Below are 5,922 nucleotides of genomic sequence, written 5' to 3'. Positions count from 1 at the left end.
ATCGAGCCTAGGTGGAAGTATGTTTCTCTGGCCTTTGATTGATTAATACGGCTCCCCGTGGAACCCTTTGCCCTTCCTCGGACCAAGCCTGGATTGGACCGATAAACTCGGGTCGTCGGGACCCTTACTTCTGGTTGAATGGAAATAATTCTTCAAACCTTTAGACTTTTGAGAGTAGTTTTTAGGCCTTGCAATAATCTTTGAGGGGGAATTCGCTCGGGAACCCGAGAATAGAGGCTATCTTTGGACTTTCGAGAACAGTCCCCGAGTGGGGTTTGCTCAGACTCGGGCCATTTGGAAGTTTATTTTGATCTTATCGTTAATATCCTTAAGGCGTCGCAGGTAGATCCAGAACGAGTTCTTACCCAAATTTAGGTGGTACCCCGTGATCAAGCCCATATGGGCGGAGCTTAAATGCTTATTTCCTTGGAGCCTAACTTCCTTTCGATGGAGGTCCTCGAGGTCGGGTACCACCTCGGGACTTGCGGTGACTACGTTGGCCTCTTGGGGTAGGCGGACTGTCGCCGTTTTTTCCATATATATATATATATATATATATATATATATATATATATATATATATATATATATATATATANATATATATATAGAGGGTTGTTTTCTCTCTTTTGGAGATCCCATCCTTTTAAGTAGTCACCCTTCTTTTCTTGCGTTAAGCCTTTCATCATTTCAGTATCAGCATACTCGCACTGACTCTAAGTTTGCCGTCGCCATGACTGTTACAACGGGGTCTGTTAGGCAGAGAGGGGAGAGCTCCGCCTCCGGTATTCGGGACCATCGAGAGCATACCTTGAAGATTACTTCTTTGATAGAAGAAGAGCATCTTGGGTTAGTGAGAAAAGATTGCAGCTGGGGGGAGGAAGTAGTGTTACAGATAATTTCCCTGGATGAGGACATCACGGATCATGCCAATGGATTCTTGAATGTGTACACGTATCCTTTCACACTGGGGCCCTTGATAGGATTGTGCTTGACTTCTGTTTAAAGTATCGAGTCACCTTGGCGCAGATCCACCCGTCATTTTGGCGAATAGTGTTGATGATGAGATTTTTTCCGGAGAAGGCGGGTCTTGAATTCACGCCCAGTCATCTTATTAGGCTGTATCGGCCCTTTCACCATCGAGGTCTACTAACCTTGCGATGCCGGTCGACCATGCTCTTTGTTGTCGACGATGAGGAAGAAGGAGATCAGGAGTGGATGAATCAATTCGTCCGAGTTCGGACTGCTGACGTTATCCCCGTGGAGTTTATGCCATTCCCTGAGGAATGGAATTATGCACGTAAGTGGTACATTGCGTGCCTTCTCAGTTTTGTTTATGGCGGAAGCTGGTTTCGTAACCGTGCCCTCTTTTCCTTTTCCATAGCGGTTTCATGGGCACCGGGCGACGTTCCAGATCTGCCAGGTTGGGTTCGGAAGTTGGCGACCCATTCGACTCGCGATGAGCGCAAGTAGCGAGCTTTGTCCTGGGGCAGATAGGAAGCAAAACATCACGATGCGTGTTATGCTATTTTTTCCTTTCCCCTCCTTCATTTTGAGAGGCATTTTCCCTTTCTGCGTATTAATCTTGCCGCTGTAGGCATCAAAGAGCCTTTCGAAGCGAGGCCGCGCTCCTTTGGAGAGGGGGAAGGGTTGCTAGCTTTCGGGCTAAAGAACGCTAACAATAAGCGAGATATGCCTTTGCATGGCGACGATGTTCAAAGTGAGGCGAACCCGGACTGGGGGCCCGGAGTGGAAGTGTCGATTGAGCCGACTGCTCCCGTGGTTTCTGCTTTTGGGAAGGCGGTTTCTCCCCTGCTGCCGTCCTCTTTTTCCGCCGGAGATACTTCGAGGGGTGCTCGAAACCCGGGGTCATATATGCCGAGCGGCCGTGTCTCGAATGGCGTCAACTTAATTGGAGTAGGGGAAGCCTGGCTAGCGGATGTGTGTTCGAACATCGAGGAAGTGCAGCGGCTTCACTATGCGGTGAGTTTTGGCACAAGTTTTCTAATTTCGTATCCTCCCTTTCTTATCGTGTTTTCTTTTTGTAGGCTTTTGATAAGCTTAAGTTCGAGCTGCTTCGCCGGGAGGCCAGGCTTCAGAAAGCTTTGGATGAGGAGAAATCACTTAGGCGCCTTGGTGAAGAAAAGGAGAATGAGCTGGCATGCTTACAGTATGAGGCGAGTCGGAGCTTGAATTATGAGAGCTATTTGAAGGAGCAGGTAGTTTTTGTTCCGACTGAGCGTGCATTCTTTCTTCTAGCTCCTGAGGCTAGTGTTTTGTTTATTTCAGTTGCAGAAAAAGGTGGAGGATTTGGAGCGCCTTCGGAACGAAGTTGATCGAACCAAGCGCGAGCATGATGAGTTGAAGGCTCAGGCGGGCACTCAGACTTTAGCGGAGGAGGGTGCTCTGGGCAAAGTCTCCGCCCTTGAGGCTGAACTTTGCTTAGCTTGTGACAATGCTTTAGTTTAAACAGATGTGATCGCGAAGCTCGAGTCCAAGCTTTCGAAGGTCAGGGCTGAGATCGTTGATGCCCGGGCCGAAGCCGTGATGAGCCGAACTAAGGCTGACCAGGAGATGGCGATCTATTTGAAGGATACTGCCGATGCTCAAGCTGAACTGCGACAGGCCCTCGGTCGTGAAGGCAGGATCAAGGAATATGCTTGTTGCATGTCTCGAAGAAAGACTCTCGAGGAGACCGTGCTAGGGGTTTTGTCCTCTCGGAAGATTTGGCTCGAGCGATGACGGACGAGCGTGATGCTCGGTTACTTCTGTCCGGCACCGTCGATAATGAAGATGAGGCCGATGGGCCTTAGCCCTTAGAAAGGGGGGGTGGTGGTGGTGGTATATTCTGCCATCTGTATGTAGCATTTTCAAAACATGTTCTGTAAATGGAGACTGCATTTTTTCTTATATGTGTATAAAGAAAACCTTGTGGCTTTACTTCTTCTGTATTCCCCTCTATCTCAAATTTGGTCGAGTGAACCGGTCATTTGAGTCGATAGGAATCCTTGGATTCGCGATATGGCCCTGAGGCTCATCGGGCCGGCCCGTAGGTTTTTATGTACGGTGCGAGCCTTTAGTATAAGCTGGCGTTTGAGCTCTTATGCTCTTTAAACATATTTTGATCAACTGTTTTGAGTTTAGCCTCCGAGTCGGGTTTCGACTCGAGCTCATTTAACCCTCAAGTTTTTGTACTTGCATGGGCTGACGATAATGGCTCTTATGCCTTGGGTCGAAGTGGCCTTTTAGTGTAAGCTGGGGATAATGGATCTTACGCTTTTTGCCCTGGGGCATTTTCATTTAACTGTTTTGGGTTCAGTCTCGAATCGGGTTTCGACTTGAGCTCATTCGACCCTCAAGTTTTGTATTTGTGCGGGCTGGCGACAATGGCTCTTACGCCTTGGGTCGAAGCGACCTTTCATGTGGGCTGGCGACAACGGATCTTATGCCTTGGGTCGAAGCGACCTTTCATGTGGGCTGGCGACAATGGCTCTTACGCCTTGGGTCGAGGCGACCTTTTTATTGGCTTTACTTTTCCCTCGTTAAGGTCTTTTTGAAATAATTTTTGCCTGGCTCTTCGACGATTTAATAAAAAACCTCGATTGTGAGTCATCATATGGCGATGATCGAGCACCTTGGGAGGTTTGGCTCGCAGGCTGAGTATCTCGAAGCCAGTGTTTAGGAGCTGACGTGGTCGAAGCTCTTTTTCCTATGTCGAGGGTAGCCTGTTTAACCGGTTAGTAGATTCGAAGTAATTGAAGGCCCGTGATTTTGTAGCGACGGTCGGGCGTCCCCGAGTCGCGTTAGGTTGGCTGGTACAGCCTTATGACCGTAGTCATTTGTGCTTGGCCGGAGCCATTTTTGATCCCGAGTGAAGTAATTTAGGCGTCTATATCGAGGGTATGCCTTTTAGGGGTCTTACAAGTTCGATATATAACCTTAACTTTGAGACTGGGTTTATGTTAGTAAGGTCTTATAAAATTTTCTTGCCTTTGAGGTCTTATGGATTTTAGATACTTGGTACAAGTATGGTTCATGCCTTGCTTGAGGTCTTACAGATATTGCCACTTGGTACAAGTGTGGTTCATGCCTTGCTTGAGGTCTTACAGATACTGTTGCCACTTGGTACAAGTGTGGTTCATGCCTTGCTTGAGGTCTTACAGATACTATTGCCACTTGGTACAAGTGTGGTTCATGCCTTGCTTGAGGTCTTACAGATACTGTTGCTGCCTTATGTAGGTCTTACGAGACCGAGTCTTCCCGCTCGGGGTCTTATGGCTTCGGTTTTTTTATTTTTATTTTTATGAATGGTGATTGGCGATAGTCCCTGAGTTATCGAGGATCTTTCGGCTCGGGAGCCATTGCGATGGAGATGACGATTTGACGGTAGTCCCCGAGCTTATCGAGGATTTCTTGGCTCGGGAGCCATTACTTGCGAATTTGGTGTTGCCTCATTGAGGGCTTATGATTTTGGCGACTCCGACCCTGAGGTCATGCGATTTTTGAGATTTTGACGCCAGTCCCCGAGTGTTCGAGGCATTTTTGACCTTGGAGATGTTTTTTGATTTTCATGTTGCCTCGTTGAGGGCTTATGAGTTTGGAGTCTCGACCCGGAGGTCGTTTAGGTGTTGAATCGTCGATGCCAGTCCCCGGGTTTTCGGGACGTTTTTGACAGAGGGGCCGTTTTTCAAAAAATACCGAGTTTCTCTTGAGGCGTGATATGCTTTGATGAAAAGTATTCTTCAATCGCTTTGTACAAGTATACATGCCTTTGCTGTTAGGAGCTTGGTTGTTCTATGCGGACTTTGACCATTTGGTCCGGTACATTATTTTCCTATCGGAACCCTATTCGGCATGTCTTGGCTTCTCCGAGAAGGTGACCTTCCGAGGGGATGCCCCCCAGTATTTGAGGTTGATTGCAAAAGAGGCCTTGAATACTTGTTGAGTTTTCTTTAGGTAGCATATAGGTGTTGCCTCGTTAAAAACCTTGCCGGTAAAACCCTTTTTGGGATGAAACCCGGTCGAAGGAAAAGAGTGCAACGCATGCTTTTGAAACCTAAGGCCTTCGAGTTGGAGAGTGCTTTGGCCGTTTTGATCGATTACCTGCACTTAGGTCAGCGTAGAATATAATTGAAAGAGAAAATAGACGGTCATACCTTTGTGTGGAATGCTCCGGCGATGTTTCGACCATTTGTCCTGAGGACGCGGTGTGGTCCTTTGCTTTGTTTAGCTCGCACTTAGCCGAGGGCGTAGCTTGCTATCGCTATTTTACTGTTTGATTATCCTTTGGTCCTTCGAGGGTGGATGCACTGGTGTTGGTGTTACATCATGCACCGCGAACATTTCCTTCGTCCCATACTGTTACCCATAGATGGTTTGAATCCCATCCTTTGTCGGGATTTTCATCATTTGGTGGAGGGTGGACAATACTGCTCTCATGTAGTGTATCCACGGCCTCCCGAACAGGCGTTGTACCTCATGTCTCCTTCAATGACATGGAATTTGACATTTTGGGTTACGCCGCCCACATGGACTGGGAGGGTGATTTCCCCTTTCATTGTTTCACTCGCCATGTTGAATCCATTGAGGACTCGAGTGGCGGGCACGATTTGGTCAAGTAGTCCGAGCTGCTCTATTACCCTCGACCTGATAATGTTGGCCGAGCTACCTGGATCCATGAGTACACGTTTTATTTGAAATGTATTTACGAGGAAAGAGATTACCAATGCATCATTGTGAGGTTGAGACAAGGCCTCAGTGTCCTCTTCGCTGAATGTGAGGGCGTCTTCGGGTATGTACCCCCAGGTTCGCTTTTCTCTGGTGATGGATATTTTCGTCCTTCTCATCACGGGTTCTTGCGGAGCGTTGACGCCTCCCAAGATCATGTGGATGACATGCTGTGGCTCATTTGCATCGCTCTTC

This window comes from Nicotiana attenuata, unplaced genomic scaffold (genome assembly GCF_001879085.1).
Source record: "Nicotiana attenuata strain UT unplaced genomic scaffold, NIATTr2, whole genome shotgun sequence".
NCBI classification, from domain to species: Eukaryota; Viridiplantae; Streptophyta; class Magnoliopsida; order Solanales; family Solanaceae; genus Nicotiana; species Nicotiana attenuata.
The sequence above is the reverse complement of the archived record's forward strand: the minus strand, read 5'-3'. Positions refer to the sequence as shown.